The sequence below is a fragment of the Bubalus kerabau genome, chromosome 14 (assembly GCF_029407905.1).
Source record: "Bubalus kerabau isolate K-KA32 ecotype Philippines breed swamp buffalo chromosome 14, PCC_UOA_SB_1v2, whole genome shotgun sequence".
Taxonomy (NCBI): Eukaryota; Metazoa; Chordata; class Mammalia; order Artiodactyla; family Bovidae; genus Bubalus; species Bubalus kerabau.
In genome coordinates this window covers 47,900,010-47,919,722 of record NC_073637.1, presented here as the reverse complement: position 1 = coordinate 47,919,722, position 19,713 = coordinate 47,900,010, and the positions used below count along the sequence as shown (strand labels likewise).

At 40.8% G+C, this 19,713-nt stretch overlaps 1 protein-coding gene across 12 annotated transcripts in view; it reads right to left on the bottom strand.

Moving 5' to 3' along the window:
• The window catches only part of SAMD12 (sterile alpha motif domain containing 12), a 527,847-nt gene that overhangs the window by 426,351 nt on the left and 81,783 nt on the right, over positions 1-19,713 (bottom strand). The window lies entirely within an intron of this gene.

Sequence of the window (19,713 nt, the reverse complement as noted above, 5' to 3'; positions counted from 1 at the left end):
TTGTAGCTTGTGGGTCAGACAAAAACAATGGTTGGGCCAGATTTGGTCCATGGGCTGTAATCTATTGACCCCTACAGGAGTTAGTTGCTACCTATTATGAGTGTTTTCCATATCTTTCTTCTCTCTGGATTCTGGGCCCCTTTTAGGTTATTATTATTATTTTGCCTCTTCCTGGCTCTATTCGTCCCTGAGGTTCAGGTTCAGCCACTGAGGCCCTTACACAGTAATCTGGTAAGAGGTCAAAGGCACACGGACCAGCAATGGCTGGGTTGGCAGTTGCCATTTCTAAGTGTGGGGGACATTTCCACTGCCTGCTGATATACAGTTCCTGCCATCTCTTGCACAGAAAGAATTACACTCCCCTGACTTGTTCTACCCAGTGAATGTATGTGTCACTTCGGAGAGACAACACTGAAGGGTCGGTGTGCAATCACTCATCTTTTCCCTCTTCCTTCATTAGTAACTACTGACTTTCCAGATGGTGCTGCCTCAATCAGCTGGGGTTCCTGGTGTGGAGACACCTCCGATGATGGGCAACTGACATATAATATGAAAAAGAAAATTGTTGTACTTTTGTCACTGAGGTTTAGGGGACTTTTCTTTTTCACAGATTACACTGAGACTGCCAGGACTCATACAGCATGCCAAGGAAGTACATTTTCCCCTTGAGTCCCTCAGCTGGAGAAGCCAGCATTCTCCTACTCACACAGAAAGGAGAAGTGCAACCTATGTATTCTCATCCCTCAGCCTCTGTCTCTGGGGGTCAGGAGGTCCTCCAAGAGGTAGTTCCAGGGGTGGTGCTGCCCTTAGTCCCAGAGTCCACACCACTCTGCAGACCCAGGTCTTTCCAGGAAGCAGGGTGTCTAGTCCATGAATGAATGTACCTTGTCTTTGATTTCTTCAGAACTCTACAATCTAGTCATGGTGACACAGGTAGATAAGACATTCTAACACACATGCAGAAACAAAGAAAGAACACACACGAGTGTGGTGGTGGTATAGTGTTGGTGGTAGAATGGTGAGCACAGCTGCCTTCCGAAGAAAGAACACACAGGAGAGGGTGGATTTATTTTGCTTGCACTGTTGTGTGCTCAGTAGCTCAGTTGTGTCCAACTCTTTGCAACGTCATGGACTGCAGCCCCCCAGGCTCCTAGGTCTGTTAGATTTTCCAGGTAAGAATATTGGAGTGGGTTGTCATTTCCTCCTCCAGGAGATCTTCCTGACCCAGGGATCAAACCCATGCCTCCTGCTTCTTCTGTGTTGCAGGCGGACACTCCTTACCACTGAGCCACCTGATAAGCCACCTTATTTTGCTTGGGGAGGGGGCCAAAAGTTATCAGAAAACGCAGCTTAACAAAATAAAATTAACAACTTAATTGTAACATGCCCAACATGAAGTGATGAAGTCATGGTAGAAATTTGTGGCAAGCATAAGTAACATACATTTATTTACTGTATACCTGTATTCTAAAAAAGGAATCAAGACAGATTAAAACAAAAGGTACAATAAAACTTTAAAACAGGGATAAAACACAAGAACCAACTCATAAAAGGGAGCAGGGAGATGGAAAGGACTAACTGTACCAGAAACTCTTGGATAAGTTGAAAAATAATGATGACAAAAGTAGGATAGCTAAGCATTTTAGTCTGCATCAAACTCTGATATGACAATAGGAAAGGGATGCTCTGATTCTAGAAAATGGTACAGAGTCTAGGCATAGACATTACTAAAGTAGATAAACAAATCCAATATCTGCTGGAAATCTCTCCTAAGACTGCCAGAACCCTAGCCCCTAGTCTGGACTAATCAAGCAATCTTCTGATGGGCCGCCAATACTTGCACCAGATGTCTGGGTCTCGGTCTTGTTTCAGGTGCCTCTTTCCTGGGAAATTAATGATTTTGCATTCTGGTTCAGAATCAGTCTCTTCTATGTTTGACTACTATAAGTCAACAACCCAGAACCTCTTCAACTCTGATTAAATCAAGAATGCATGGCTTCTAAAACCTTGAAACATCAAAGCCAGACTATGCCTTTATCATTTTAACAATTGAAGAAGTCACAAATGAAGCGAACAAAAGCAAACACAGGTGGAAACAAGCATAAGTCGTGGGGTTCCGGCTGTCCTCAGCCCTGAACATGTTCTTTGTAAAGGTTTGCTATTCCCCTCGTCGCCATTGGGAATATCACACTGCTTCATATCTTCTGTCTCAAATCCTTCCTACTCCCTAATTATCATTCTAAATTCCAACTTTCCCATGACTTTCTCTAAGACTCCAGCTCATTCTGGTCATCTATAATCTCACTACTCCACAGAGTTATGTAGACAGTTCAGTTCAGTTCAGTTCAGTTGCTCAGTCACGTCTGACTCTTTGCGACCCCATGAATCGCAGCACGCCAGGCCTCCCTGTCCATCACCAACTCCCAGAGTTCACTCAGACTCACGTCCATCGAGTCAGTGATGCCATCCAGCCATCTCATCCTCTGTTGTCCCCTTCTCCTCCTGCCCCCAATCCCTCCCAGCATCAGAGTCTTTTCCAATGAGTCAACTCTTCGCATGAGGTGGCCAAAGTACTGAAGTTTCAGCTTTAGCATCATTCCTTCCAAAGAAATCCCAGGGCTGATGTCCTTCAGAATGGACTGGTTGGAACCCTTGCACAAATCTAGGAGATTGTGTAGTGCCCAACCTACACAACCATACACATCAGCCCTGACAACTGCCCATGCATTTTTTATTTGTACTTTTCATTTAACAGATTAATTAATTTCCTTTTGCAAATCCACATTTCAAGGGAATCTGTTTAATCTTCAGAGGCAGGTTGGAAGGTCCTTACAGAGAGTTCGCCCCAGGACATACAGAAGGCACTAACTGAATATTTCTTAGTTTATGCAATTCTTATCCATTCTACCAAAGAATTAAAAGAAGAAAAATGTTAATAGATATCAAGGACTTATTATGCACCAAGCAAGTAACTTAGGCAAGTAATGTAGAACAATGAACCCTTCATAAATTGTTAATGAAACTATTCTTTAGTAAGGCTTCTGTTTAAGTTATTTTTAGCTCAGTCAGTAAAGAATCTGCCTGTAGTACAGGAGATCTGGGTTTGATCCCTGGGTCAGGAAGATCTCCTGGAGAAAGAAATGGCAAACTACTCCAGTATCCTTGCCTAGAAAATCCCATGGGCAGAGGAGCCTGGTGGGCTGCAGTCCATGGGGTTACAAAGAGTCAGACATGACTGAGCGACTAACACTTATAAAATGTGCATACCCTTTGACCCAGCAATTCTACTTTTAGGAACCATCAAGAATTCAATTGTACACAAAATTCATGTACAAAGATTCTTGTTTTAAAACATTTTGTTATAAGGGAAAAATTAAAAACACTGTATTAATAGAGTAGTTAAATTATGGTATATTCATTAGAGTGAAAAATTGGAAATGCTTCACCTAAAATAGTTAAATATCACAATAATACAGAAAGTGTGACTATCACTCTTCATCTATACATTGAAACATTACACAAAGGCCCCTACTGTCAAACTGGCATGACCCTTCCTTTTTCTTCTATTTTCCCATAAATATACACAAATTTAAGTACCTTTTATATAAATTTACCATACTGTATTTGTGATTCCATGATTCAGTTTTTCACTTAACAAGAGATCTTGGAGAGCTATCAATATTTCCATAGTCTCGTTTTTGGATCTCCCTCATTCTTTTGAATCTGTACATCATATTCCACAATATTACTGAATATACCATGATTGATTTGACTATCCTCTTATTGATGGGATTTAGTGTGTTTCTAATTTTTCATTCTAATGATAGATACCATAATGTAACTACTCCCATTGATAAAGATTGGCTCTCATTTTTTTCTATACAGCAAAACATTCTGAAATAAGAGTCCTGATACATACATTATTGTGCACAATTGAATTCTTGATGGGATTCCCAGAAGTAGAATTGCTGAGTCGAAAGGCATACACATTTTATATCTTAGAATTAATGCCAAAATAACAAACAGAGCCTTCACTAAAAAAAAAAAAAAATTTCCACTCGTTGTGTATGAAAGTGGTCATTGTTCCACATCACTTTTTTTTTTTTTTTAATGTTTGCTAATCCAATGCAAGGGCATCTCATTTAAAAAATGAATTTTTTGATTAATGAAGTTGAGTCTTTCTATAAGTTTATTGTGACATGAAAATTTCTTCTCTGAGTTGCCTATTTATGTGACCTATTTTACTGATTTGTTGTGGATATTTGTTTTACAGAACATGTTACGAATATTAACTGAATGTCTGCTTTATATGTTACAAATGTCTTCACACTGTCACCCAAGTTTACCTATGCTCATAGTGATTTGTTTTGTATTTAGAAATATTTAATTTTATGATGCCTAAGAAAATCTTTCTCCTACATTGTCTCCTGAAATTTTTAAAACTTTATCATAATCACCCTTTAATCCATCTGGAATTAATTTTTGTGTATGTTATAAAGTAAGCATCTATTTATTCCTTTTCTTTCTTTCTCCTGAAATGTCATTATCTCCATTAGGCAAATGACAAAACTAACTCACAAAGGTTAAAGAAGTAGACTGATACTTCAGAGATGGCACGTGGCCTTACTGGGCTGTATTAATAAACCTGCTTGCCTCTCTCTATCAAACCAAGCCATCTCTCAAGAGTAAAGCACAGTACATTCCACATGAAAACATTATTACATTCAGTACAAACAGTCTAAAAATGTCACTCATGTCTGCTGCACCGCCTTAACAGTAAGAGGTGCGTTGGCATTGCTGATCATATATAAAGATACCTGCCAAGGTCTCCTCTGCATTTGCTCAGAGATGGAATCACGAAGTCCAAGAATAGAATTCCATTATTATTCAGCACCAGCTAACTCAGGATGCCTCAGTTCGACATTTTCTCAAAAGACAATTCTATATTCTATATTCTCCTGGCTGGCATGGAAGCCGAGTGATAATAAACACAGAAGTGTAGGGTTGATAGTCTACCTAAGACTCGGAAGGCTTAACTATTCTGACTCCAGCTATAACCATCCATTCCCAGAGAATCCTGCCCTGCTGCAGACTACATGGAGAGCTGGCTTTAGCACCTTCCATCTCATTTATCTCATGGGTCAAGAGTAGCCACCCTGGACTGATTTCTCAGCTACAATGAATTCTTTTGTGTCTGGGAATAGTCCCCATATTGCTTGATGCAGAGCCACAGGATCCTAGGGAGTCTAGGGTCTGCAGCACCACTGATCTGCCAGAGGGACATCACTAACCTATACTGGCCAGACTCTCGCTTTCCCAGAATTCAAAGTGGGAATGAAGGAGTCAAGTCAGCCTCGTTTCATGGCTGAAACTGGACAGTATAAGCTTGGAGCTGTGGGTGGCCACAGGTTGCCACATCAAGTGGGAAGCTGAGTAATCATCTGCAGGGGCAAAAAATAAAAGGTGAATTGAGTATTATACACAAAGGAAGAGAGACGAGAGCTGGAGATGGAAAACCACTGGGTTTCTAATGACTTTCTGGCTGGGACCACGCATTCACCAAATATTTACTTCGCACCTAGTATGTGCCAGATGTCATTTTAGACGACGGAGGACTAGAAGATACACTTTATTGTTATAGTACCTTCTCCTTTTTTTTGCATAAGCTAACTGACAAGAATTTCTGTTTCTTGTAACCAGAGACCTATAACTAATACGGGCCCACAAATGCAAGAATCCTCTATCTGTGGGATGCTTTATGCTCTTGACTGTTCCAGATGTCGGCTCCACTTATTAGGCACTCAACCCACCTACCCTGTCTCATGAATAATTTTATAAACCACTTCCATCACCCTAAGGTGACTCCAAGTTCTTCCAGGATAGTGGTTCTCAACCACCATGACACAGGTCCCCAAGGTATTGTGATCAGCAGTGAGGTAGGTCATTACTAATTTTAATGTTATAATGAAGTGCTAAAGTTGGGGAGTGCTTTACGATTGTTCCCACCCTCTGAGCAGATTCAAGGTCATCTGTAATAAAGTCTGCTTCACTTGTCTTCCCATGTGCTTTCTTGTGGAAGAGAAATCTGATAAAGCCAGCATTCGGGGAATTGTGCATAACCCCTGGGATATACACAGAGATCTGTTAGTTACGTGAAAATTACCCTCACTGTTTGTCAAGGTAGATAAAAAGTTAAGAATCACAGAGACTGTGCCATTCACAGAATTCTAAACATATCACAGGAGCTCCACAAGCCACTGCAGTTTCTACTGCAGGTGCTGCAGAAGAGCCTTTCTATTCCTTAAGCCTGCACCACCGCTGCTGGCTGTACATCAGTGTCCACGTGTACACTAGGCCTTAGCTATGAAAACCATTTATCTCAACCCAGAATACATACAAAGCTTGAATAAAGTCAAAGAATGAGGTCTAACAAAGGTAAAGACAATGCAGTTAACGTGTTAGTTTTTGGTTGCATTCCTTTCTCATAGGAAATACTCCTCTCTCAGGCCATGGCATCCTGGTAGGCCAGTGATGGGCTTCCCAGGTGGCCCCAGTGGTAAAGAATCCATCTGCCAATGCAGGAGATGTGGGTTTAATCCCTGGGTTGGGAAGATCCCCTAGAGGAGGAAGTGGCAACCCACTCCAGTATTCTTGCCTGGGAAATGTGATGGACAAAGGAGCCTGGAGGGCTACAGTCCACAGGGTCACAAAAGAGCCAGACATGGCCTAGTGACTAAACAACAAGGCCAGTGATTGGTCCAGACATGAGCAAGTGACTAGAGAGATTCAAGTGATAGAATGGGGTCTTCTTAAATCTCAACTAACAGAAGCCTGTAAGCCTAGAGATACAAGGACCTGTCTTTCCCAGAGCAAGAAGCCAACCCAGAGAAAACAGGTGTATGTGTGTGACTTCCTTAAATCCTGTGACCCAGGAAAGTAGATACCTATTAAGCTCACTTTGCTGATGAACTAGAACTCCTAATTGTCCAAAGTCATTTCAGTTTATGTCTTTCTGGTTTGCCCTTCTCCAAGTAGGTATATAATATTTTACACGAATCTGTAGCCAATCTGAAAATGCCTCTCCATGAGACCTTGTTTGGCCAACCTTTTGGGCATCACTGACTTGTATTTAAGTGCATTTAAGCTTGGAGTCAACTGAATCTCATCTGTAAAGGACCTGATAATAAGTACTTGAAGCTTTACAGGACACAAAGTCTGTCAAACTCCTCAAAATTACCACTAGAGTGTGAAAGCAATCACAGACAATATGTAAACAACCATGTGTGGCTATGTTTCAATAAAAATTTATTTACAAAATAAGCAGTGGGAGAATGCAGCACTTGGTTGTGGTAAGAGTTTCCTGTTTTCAGCAATAAATCACCATGAAGTTAGATTGTCAAACCCCTATTGACAAATTCCATATGTTAAAACATTTTATGTTGTTTTAGGATTTCCCCATGACTAAATACACACACACACACACACACACACACACACACACACTCTTCAGTAACTGACAAAATGCCAGATCCAAAGCATGCAAATGTACTAACCGACCAAATTAATAAAGGTGTTAACTCATGATTTTGAGTACTTTTATTCTTGAAGATGAATATCTTCATCTTGTAAAAATATCTTCAAATGTCAAATATCTCATTTACAATAAAGCAAAGAAAGTGAAGGTACGCAGGCGATGCTAGATGGCGGGCATATGTCCACTGAAAAGGGGCAGAGTCCATTTTACCCACGTTACCCCACATAAGGTTGAAAGAATTATTCAGCTAGTGAGAAACAGTCTCCTTTGGCTGCATAGATTGTAAGTGTCAGGACATCCAGACAATAGCAAGAAAATGATACATCAAAAAGATATTTTCCTTGAGTTCTGTAAAGATGATCAGATCATCTCATTCTCAGTAGGAAAACAGGTACATCTATTGCCATTAATTTTCAAAAAAGCATTTGTCTTAAAAATTAAATCACATTATGAACAATAAAATGCTTTAAATATAAATTAAAAATATTCCTGAGATGATAATATTTGCTACAAACTTAGTCCTTAACATACTGCACTAAAAAAAAAAAATAGTACAATTTTAGATATACCTTTTAAAGTTCTGGCTTGTAGGGGAGTATGTTTTTAAAGTCATCTGGAGAAGGAGGCAGAACTTTGATTTCAACTTTCAACACCACTGTATGGAAATACCAGGGCACTCTCCCAAGTCTTGCAGAATTAGGAAACCAGAGAACAAAGAAAGGCAATTTTATGATAATCACTTTTATTTTATTTATTTTTTTTAAATTTTATTTTATTTTTAAACTTTACATAACTGTATTAGTTTTGCCAAATATCAAAATGAATCCGCCACAGGTATACATGTGTTCCCCATCCTGAACCCTCCTCCCTCCTCCCCGATAATCACTTTTATGAGGTTACTTAAAATAATGTCCAAGCGAAAGTTAATTTCCAAGCCTATACACATTTAGTTATGATAGGTTGCCTGTAATCCCCATTTAACCAAATGAATTTTATTTCTATGATGAGGAATAATTTGCCCTTGAAGGATAAACTAGTCTTGTGCATAACATATAAAACAGAACCGTGGACTTCTCAAGGTTGTATTTTCTCTTTGCCTATGCTCCTCTCTGGCATCAAAGATTGTCCCTAGTCTATGTCAAAACATCCAGGCATCTTTGCATTCGATTAGTGAAAAGGAAGACAAAATTAGAGAAAAAAGAAGTGGAAGAGGTGAAGGAAGGAGGGAGGGGCCAAAAGAGAGAAAAGAAAGAAAAGAGGGAAGCAAGGCAATGTACAGCCTGGTAACTGCAACTGGAAGATGAGCACGTTCTGGGGGATCTAATACACAGAATGGTGACTGGAGTGAGCAACACTGTATCATATACTTGAAAGCTGCCTAAGAGTAGCTCTTAAATGTTCTCACCACAAAAAAGAAATGGTAATTATGGTGTGTGATACAGGTGTTATCTAACCCTAAGGTGTTAATCATTTTACAATATATAAATGTACCAAATGAATATGTTGTACTCCTTAAACTTACACAATATTATATGCCAATTATAGCTCAATAGGGATGCCCATGTGGCACACTGGTAAAGAATCCCCCTGCCAATTCAGGAGACATGAGAGATGTGGGTTTGATCCCTGGGAAGGGAAGATCCCCTAAAGGAGGAAACGGCAACCCACTCCAGTATTCTTGCCTGAAAAATCCCATGGACAGAGAAGCTTGGTGGGCTCCAGTCCCTGTGGGGTTGCAAAGAGTCAGACATGACTGAGTAACTAAACACAGCACATTGCTCAATAAATCTAGGGGAGAGACACCATATGATACACCTGAAGGGTGCTAAGAGAATAGATCCTAAATGTTCTCACCACACATGAAAAAAACAAAAACAAAAAAGGTAACTATGGGAGGGGATGGATGTGTTAACTAATCTTAGTGTAGTAATGATTTTCCAATATACACATACATATATCAAATCGTCATATGGTATATCTCAGACTTATACAATATAATTTTTTAAAGAGGGAAAGCAGATGAAAGAAGGTAAAAGAGAAAAAAGAATTAACCAGTAAAATGGGCTGACTTTGATGGTGAGAATCCCATAGTGTATATAGAAGTACAAACAGAATGTTATACACACAAAACCTATGTTATAAATCATTATTATCTCAGTTAAAAAAAAACACACACACACAAACAGCCTAAGAATGAAGGGGAAAAGGGCTATCCTTGTAGGCCTAGCAAAAAAAAAAAAAAAAAAAAATCAAAAAAGCTTGTCCCTTGTTTTGGACATTCCCAGAGTTTATGCATTTAGTCCTAAGCTCACCACCTTTCACACTCATGACACCAATTACACCTCTACGTGTATAACTTCCAAATCTCTATCACTATAACCTTTCCTGGCCTCTCATTCGGAGTCTGACATCCCTCTTTAGGAGACCTACCTTCATGTCAAATCCCAATGGGAAAAAACAGTAAGTCACCTTCTCCTTCACCAAGCTCCCCTTTCCCATACCTCTATTTCAGTTCATAGTGGAAACCTCAGGAGTCTTGACTCCATATCCCTCAACAACAAAGACTCTTCCTTCACAAGATATTTTTGCATCCATTCCTCACTTTCCCTTCCTTCTAACAACAATCAAAATCTTAGGTACTCATCAACTTCTAGGATGGTCTTCATAATCCTCCTTCAACACTTTACTGCCAGCATCTCCCCATTGCAAGCCACTGGGACTAAATGACTATTTACTCCATTAGTCTCCTGTTCAGGAAAGTCCACTGGGGGCCCATCTACCTAGAGAACAGAGTCTAAGCTCTTGGGTCTGGTATCAGAGCTCTGTTACCATCTGTTCGGTTCCAATCAGTTTACGTCGTGTCCTCGGGCTATGTCATTCTTTTAAAGGTTGTGCCCCACCCCCTTCCTTCTTGTTTCAGAAGAACCACACAAATAGGTATTTGCCCTCCTCTGGCCTCCCCAATCCTCATTCCTGACTAATAACGTGGACAAATGTCAGTCCATAGCTTTCACCTGACTACTCCACTTCTTCCTCAACACATCCTGCAATGTTGCCCCCTAAATGTTCTAATCACTCACTCATTTTGGAAATATTCAGCAGAAAGGATGGGGAAAAGATTAGATTTACTGAGAACATGCTTCACGCCAGGCATTGTACTGCTGCTGTTGAGTCGCTAAGTTGTGTCCCACTCTTTGCAGCCCCATGGACTGTAGCCCATGGGATTTCCCAAGCAAGAATACTAGAGTGGGTTGCCATTTCTTTCTCCAGGGGATCTTCCTGGCCAAGGGATCAAACCTGTGTCTCCTGCACTGGCAGGTGAATTCTTTAGCACTGAGCCACCAGGGAAGCCCAGGCATTGTACCAGATGCTTTCATATATCATGAAGAGAAGGAATGAAGGAAAAAAAAAAAAAAATCAGAAAAAGGCGGAGTGGGGACCAGAAGTTGAAAGAAAGCCAACAGAAGGTGGATGAGGACCTTGATTCTCAAATTGTTTCATGCTGGCCCTGACAGACCTCCCGAGGGCAACTGATAAATGAAGATGCCCAAGTATTAATCATACAGTCATAAATCTCTAGGCTGAGATAAAGCTCTGAACTATACAAATACCTATGCACATGCACACATATACAAATTGACACACAGACTTTTAAATAAGCAGCTCAGGTAGTTCTAAATAACGCACAAGTATTCACATATCCTAGGTTATGGTATCTACTACTTCTTTTAAACCCCATACTTTCTCTCCTATTTATGTTGACACTATTATTTTGATATTGTGCAGGACCCTGTGGTGTTCCTGGGCACAAGAGCCTGTCTGTGTCCCTATTTCTTCATTAAAGAAGTAGGCTTCATTCAGCTTCCATGACCTTCCCTGAGTTCCAGCAAGCAGATTCAAACAGTTGCTAATTAGGGAAGGGAGAAGATAGATGCAGAGACAAGGAAGGAACAGTCAAAATAAACAATACTGCAGCCTTGGAGCAGGGTCCTGGTTCCCCCTCAAGGGATACATGAGCTGTTTTACAGATACTGAAACCTCCATCAGGTGGGAGAAGTTAACTGTATCCTGCCCACAAGCATATAGACCCCAGACAGGTTGGACCTACAAGATCAATGATGCTGACTTCCACTTACCTCACCAGCAACCAGTGAGAAGGATGTTCATGAGCTGATCACACCCTCTTTGAATCATTACTATGAAACACCTCCCTGTTCCCTCCAGGTCAAGACACACAGGCTTTTTTGGTTTGTTTGTTTAATATATATCTTTTGGTCACATCACACAGCATGCGGGATCGTAGTTCTCCAACCAGGGATTGAACCTGTGCCCCCTGCACGGGTAGCACAGAGTCTTAACCACTGGACCACTAGGGAAGTCTGAGGGACACAATTTTGAGGGCATGAGCCTGCTGTGGCCTTCTTTGCCTGGCAACTGTGATGAGATGGGAAGCAGAGATAACAAAGAGACTCACCCATAACTTAGGTGCTCAGGGAAGGCTCTTGGGCCAAGGAATGGTTAAGGTGAGACTTTAACAATGATGGGTAGCACTAAGTTATCAAAGCAAGAGATGGGAGGAGGAGGTTTCTGTAAACCCCAGCCCTGACAGGAAAAATTCTCAACCAGAATCACAGGACATCAGATAACTTGTCCCAGCAGCCCACATCTACTTTCTCCATATGATTCCCACTAGCTCTTAAAGTGTCCAGAGGAGGCCCACTGGGAGAGAAAGCTTAAATCTGTAGGCTGTCAAAGGAACAGATGAATGGATCTGCTTGAGAGCCAAGTGGCAATGGAGCAATAAATCCACCCTATAAAATACTTCAAATTTAAATGTGTAATCATTCCTATTTCTACAGAGGAATTTTTTTTTTTAAGAAGGCAAATGAAATCACAATGCTAGTCTAAGTGGCAAGCCCCTCTACACCCCCACCGCATCTCTCCATTTAGTCAGCTCAACTTGTAATCATTTGGGAATGGCTTTATCATCCAAGGTGATGTCACCAGCCTCAGCAGTTCAGCAATATGGGGTGGGACAGAAGGAATGCATTACACAGACTCAGTGGGAAGCCAGCCCAGCAAGCTCTTGGCGCCTGGAGTAGAACAGAAGGCCACATCGGTCTGCTTTACAGTAGGCTTCCAGCTAACACAAAAGCAAACTTAGGCATTTCATTAGGGGTACAAAGTTTTCCCTCATCCAAGATTACTGAAAATCATTTTTCTTCTCTTTGCCTTTTTTAAAATGGCAAGAGCCATATTGAAAAAGAATATTTATAGGATATGCAGATTCTTACTTAGGACTCATTCGGAATTTAAAAAGAAAAGAAAATAGAAACCCTGAGCCAGGAAACAAGAAAGTGCAGAGATGGCAAATATTCCAGAATCTAATCCATGACCACTGCAAGATTAGCTCAGGCTTGTCACCTGGATCTGGGAAGACAAAAGGAAAACAGCTTCTCCAGGGACTTCCTGATCAAAATATCAGAAAACACCCAAGGATCTACTGAAAGCCTCTTGGACAGCCTATTTCCTGTAGTTGGAATGCCCACTCCCAATCTTTCAGTCAGTCAAGAATGACTTCAATAAGGCTTTCCCTGGTGTTCCCATGGCAGAGGTGATCCACCTCTATTATCCTAAACCTGGTCCCTAGTACGTACTTTCCCTACTGCAGATAGGATACTGGGTTACGGTGACTCATTTACACTCCTGATGCTACACTAGACTATAAGATGCTGCAGCTAAGTCGCTTCAGTCATGTCCGACTCTGTGCGACCCCATAGACAGCAGCCCACCAGGCTCCCCCGTCCATGGGATTTTTCCAGGCAAGAGTACTGGAGTGGGGTGCCATTGCCTTCTCCGGACTATAAGCTGCTGCTGCTGCTAAGTCACTTCAGTTGTGTCCAACTCTGTGCGACCCCAGAGACGGCAGCCCACCAGGCTCCCCTGTCCCTGGGATTCTCCAGACAAGAACACTGGAGTGGGTTGCCAGTTCCTTCTCCAATGCATGAAAGTGAAAAGTGAAAGTGAAGTCGCTCAGTTGTGTCCGACTCTTAGTGACCCCATGGACTGTAGCCTACCAGGCTCCTCTGTCCATGGGATTTTCCAGGCAAGAGTACTGGAGTGGGGTGCCATTGCCTTCTCCAAGGGCCAAAGCAACATCCCCTCACCCAAGGATTCCTGTGCCTGGTACAGTACTTGGCAGGTTATACTCATGCAAGTGGAGCAAAGTGTTAGTAAAGCATATATGCTGGTCTCTGCTACAAGAACTGTGGTATTTCTGGGTCTCATGAAAAGCATCACGAGAGCACATCAACTTAGATTCATAGGTTAATACTGTATACTGTATACAGCCCAAGTTTGGAACAAGTCTAATGTTTTTCCATATAAGTCTAAAATATGTATTTTCTTAATATTTTTCACTAAAATGATTCCCTTTGTTACTTTTCACCTCGTCCTAAGCAACAATCAGGAAACCATGATTATGTGTGCAAATCTTATTTGGTTCAAACACACAGTAAAATATTCAAATTATTAAACTGAGCACTGTTCATCTGTACACCACCTCCAATCCTCCAGCACGTGGTAATAAGAGTGGGACATTTACCTCCCCCTTAAGAAATTCTAGATTAATAAAATATTCAAGCAGAAAAGGTCACAAAGATGGCCAAGCCCAAACAATCCATAAGGAGATAAGGAAATTGAAGCTCAGGAGAGGTTTTCTTTCTTTCTCAACAGATAAAGTTAGTGAGTGGCAGTGACTGGACAAACATCCAGGGCCCCCGGGCCCATTTTAGTCTTTTTGCTCTGACGACTGGGACAAATAAGCAGAAGAGATGAAAGCTTTCAAACACCCAAAGCATTTTTGCAAATATTTTCAAGATATTTTAAAACATGGCCTTTAATTTAAGACTTGAAAGAGAAGTTCTAGTGGGATAAAGGATACATTATTTTTCTTTTTCTTCCTAGTATCCTAATAACTTAAGAAGTGGTCACAGTACTTTAACAAGGGGAAAAAAAAATACAGCCTATATAATGGTTAATTTCATGTGTCAACTTGACTGAGTCATGGTGCCCATATAATTGGCCAACTGTTATTCCAGTTGTTTCTATGAGGGTGTTTTCGATGAGATTAACATTTGAGTCAGTAAACTGAGTAAAGCAGATTGTCCTCCTGATGTAAATGGTCAGTTCCACCAAACTACTGGCTAAAGGCCAGAACAACAAAGAAACAAAGTTGAACAGAATAACAAAGCTGACCCTCTTGGGTAAGAGAACCCCTTTTCCATCTGACTGCTCTGAAATGGGACATCAGTCTTTTCCTGTCTTGAGACTCAAACGGAAACACGGGCTTTTTTTGAATGTTGAGATCACCAGTTTGTGGACAGGCAGTATATCAGCAGATCCTGGGTCTCCAGTTTTCTGACAGCAGATAATTGGGAAGTTCTCCGCCTCTATCACTTCATGGCAAACAGATGGGGAAAAAGTAGAAACAGTGACAGACTTTATTTTCTTGGGCTCCAAAATCATTATGGACAGTGACACAGTGACTGCAGCCATGAAATTAAAAGACACTCGCTCCTGGGAAGGAAAGTTATGACAAACATAGACAGCATATTAAAAAGCAGAGACATCACTTTGCCAACAAAGGTCCGTAGAGTCAAAGTCCTGGTTTTTCCAGTAGTCATGTGTAGATGTGAGGCCTGGACTGTAAAGAAGTCTGAGTGCTAAAGAATTGATGCTTTCAAATTGTGGTGCTGGAGAAGACTCTTAAGAGTCCCTTGGACAGCAAAGAGATCAAACCAGTCAATCCTAAGGGAAATCAACCCTGAATATTCATTGGAAGGACTGATGCTGAAGCTGAAGCTGTAATACTTTGGCCACCTGATGCAAAGAGCTGTCTCACTGGAAAAGACCCTGATGCTGGGCAAGACTGAAGGCAAAAGGAGAAGGGGGTGACGCAGAATGAGATGGTTAGATAGTATCACTCACTCAATGGACACGAATTGAGCAAACTCTGGGAAATAGTGAAGAATATGGAAACTTAGCGGGCTGCAGCCTATGGGTCGCAGGGAGTCAGACATGGCTTAGTGACTGAACAACAGCCTCCATAACCATGTGATCTGATTCCTTAATCATGTGTACACACACACACACACACACACACACACACACACACGGGGTGTGGCAGGGAGCAGGGACAAGCCAGGCACCAGTACCGAGTGCTGACAGCACAGAAAAGACCAACAAACAGATTTTAAGCTAAGATTGCTAAGGACACTTATTTAAGAATAATTACTCAAATCACTATCTGGAGGGCCACAGAATGCCAAAAAAAGGAAAGAGGCCTGTGACTACAAATCTAACCAGTGTTTTGGGAATAAGAAATGATGGGAGGGGTGCGAACAAATTTGAATTTATTTCAGTTTCTTACCATCACTCACTAACCCTTTTGAATTTGGCTTCTCCCTCCATTTACTCAAGGTACCTCTTACTCTTATTAGAAATGCTGTTTTCTTCGTCCTCATCTTTCCATTTCAGTAGCATTTGCCACTCTTAATTCACTCCCTGTGGAACTTCTCCTCTTCTCGGGTCCTTTTCTTCTCAACCATAAAGGTGTACTACTCTCCTTTCTTTTATTTTTGGGGTATCTCATCTTCTGTCATGACTTGAACTATCTTCTTTGGTTAAATCCTACATTTCTGTTTGGCTCTAATCTTAAATTGTGTGCTACACAGTCAGGGTAACTACTACGAATTTTCTCCAAATTCCAGCAGTACTGTCCAAAATAGAACTGATAATCTTGCATACTCTCTATAAAGACCCTTGAACAACTCAGGTTTGAACTGCAGGGGTCCTCTTATATGCCTATTTTAAAATAAATACTATAGTACTACATGATCCGTGGTTGTCTGAACCTGCCATTGTGGAATCATGGATACTGACTGTAAAGATATCCCCTCTTCTCAACTCTGGAGGAGTGGAGCCCCTAACTCCCATCCCCATCCCTAATATTTAAGAGTCAGCTGTACTTGCCTTCCCCTCTGACTTCCTTATCCCTTTAAAAGGCATTTCATCTGCTCAGCCACTTGAGCTGGACACCACAGCTTTATCCCTCGTTTTGCCCTCTCCCTTTCCCTGCATATCCAGTCAGTAAGTTCAGAATATTCTCTTAAACAAAATCTCCTGAATTGTTCTCTCCTTTCCCATTCATGTTCCTGTATTATTGCTGCATTCTCCCATCCAGTTGCCTTTTTTCTAACCATTTTTGCTGCTCCTTAATTTTATATTTCCAAAGCAGTGGTTTTATGTCTTGCTACTATTGTTTCTGGAGAAGGAAATGGCAACCCATTCCAGTATTCTTGCCTGGAGAATTCCATGGACAGAGGAGCCTGGGGGGCTACAGTCCATGGGGTCACAAAGAGTCGGACACAACACAGTAACTAACACACAGACACACACAACCAACCTGTTGGTTCTATTTCTCTGGAGAACCCAAAGAAACCCTCTGTGATGTAGGCGGGCCTCACCAACCAACTGAAGGCCCTACAAGCAAAGACTGAGGGTTCCCAAAGAAGAAGAAATACTGCCTGACAACTGCAATACATAAACCCTGCCTGAGTTCCCAGTCTGTACCCTGCCTCGTGGATTTTGAACTTGCCAGGCCCTACAGTCATGAGCCATTTCCTTACCCGATCTGTCTCAGATGTGTAAGTGGGTAGGCAGGCAGATGCCCAGGTAAGTAGCTAGGTAAAAGATATATGGATGAATAGATTCATGTCTCCTGGAGAAGGAAATGGCAACCCACTCCAGTATTCTTGCCTGCGAAATCCCATGGACACAGAAAACTGGTGGGCTACAGTCCATGGGGTCACAAAGAGTCAAATGTAACTGAAGTGACTGAGCATGCCAACTTATATCTATATAACCAATGGGTTCTGTCCAGAGAACTAATACACCATATTTTTCCCGGTTTGTGCATTTGTAAGAGGCTCAAGTCAGGCCTAATGATGACCCATCAGGGATCTGGGTAAAAAAGAAAAAAAAAATCACTAATTCAACAATGATAAAAGTGAGACATTCATCTGTTGTTTGTTAACACAGCAAATGTGAGAATTAAGAAAAATAAGCAACACGGTAACTACACAGATCAATTAATGATAAATTCATTTCAATTACAACTTTCTCAGCATGTGCGGAAGAATTCTTTTCCTGATGTTGTTTATCTTTACACTTGATTTCCATTCTTAGTTTTGTTTAAAGCACTAATAAAACAACTAAGATGTTCTTACCCAAGTTTCACAGTTTGCTTATGGTACTTTTGTCTCTTTGAGTCAGTGCCAGAAAAGAAATATAGTTAAGTTTTCTAAAATATTTCCCTAAAACAACACTATTCCTCCTCTTCTTTCCCCTGCCCCACTCTCAGTGATGCCAGTGGGTTTCTTCTAGTATATCACCGTGTATTATAAACAACAAGCTTGTCTTTCTCCACACTATCACAGGGACACTCCATACAAAGCCTTTTCTTAATGAATCAAACAACTAAATGAATTCTACAGCCCACATTGACAATTGATATTTTAAAATATTAAAATCATAAAATATGTGGCTCTTCTACCCTGCAAATCAGCACACTGCACATTCCCCCCATCCAACTAAATAACAGTGTGCCAATGAAGGGCAGATCAGCTCTGTTATATGTTTATCATTGTATTTCCTGAACAGAGAAACAAACCATAAGAACTAGTTTGAAAAAAAAAAAAAAAAAAGACATAGTTTGTCACTATGTCCAACTCTTTGCAACCCCATGGACTGCAATCCACCAGGCTCCTCTATCCAAGGGATTTCCCTAGCAAGAATACTGGAGTGGCTAGTCATTTCCTCCTCCAGGGAATATTTCTGATAGGATCGAACCCGTGTCTCCTTCTTGGCAGGCGGATTCTTCACCACTGAGCCACCTGGGAAGACCAATTAGCTACAATTAGCTCGACTATGCAATGCAACCTCCTCACTGCAACATGAAATTGGGCAAGGGTTATGCCTGGATCCTTGAACATCAGGTCAACTTACCATGTAATAAAGTGGTTTTTAAATGATTTGGGGGATACAATTACCAATCCTTGATATTTGGTAATTTTCAGTGAGTACCTAGTCATTAGTTATGTTCTACTAAACTGGTTTAGAAAAAAAATGATGAAATCACATCCTGGGAATGGGGAACTAGAAAATGTCAGAGTAAGATGATTATGTACAGAGCACTGAGTCACAAGTACAGAGTTTAGATTTGGGGTCCTTAGTCTTGTGCCTCATTAGGATTCTTATCTAAGTGGAAGGAATAGAAATCTACCAATCACCTTATGGGGGAATGTTAATGATTTAAATGGAAAACCATTCCATTTAGAATATGATTTTTTATATTCTCAAGCACTCAACGTTCATCCCTTTGAAACTGTTGCTCCCATACCTCTAAGCATAGTATTCTAGAATTGCTTTTAACGAGAAAGTTCAAGCATAGTCAAAACCACCTTGTAAGACCTGGTCCACTCTCTTGCTTCCTCCAGTATGTACACACGTTATTGACCAGCTGGCAAAGATTTATGTACCCATAAATACATTTTTACATTTTTAAACTTGATATTGTCATGCTGCATATATTTTTCTACAATTTGATTCTTACTCATCGAGACCTATGCATTTTGATGCTTTAGATACTTCTAGACCAATCATTTAGAATTATGTTTAGTATTCCCTGTATGAACAAAATTCATTTATCTGGTCTTCTACTTCTGAATATTTAGGTTCTTATTTTTTGTATTATAAACAATCCTATAATTAACACTCATGAAATGTCTTCTTTCACAAATCATTTTCTGTACAAGGATGTAAGATGCAACCTCTACGTTATAGCATGTGTGCCTTTAATTCTGTCACCTTAGCTTACTTTACAGATAGAGTGTGTACTCCTTGTTAGTCCAAGGTTCTAACTCTATCTACTACACCAAGATTCTTTACTGTGTTGTTCATATTTTCTACATCCTTTCTAATATTGGTCCACCTAGGCTCTCAATTCCTAAGAGAAGCTAAAGCTTTCTTCTCCAACGGTGAATTTGTCAATTTCTCCATTCAATTTATTTATCTAGTTTGAGGCTATTTTATTAGGTGCATGCAATTTTGATATGACT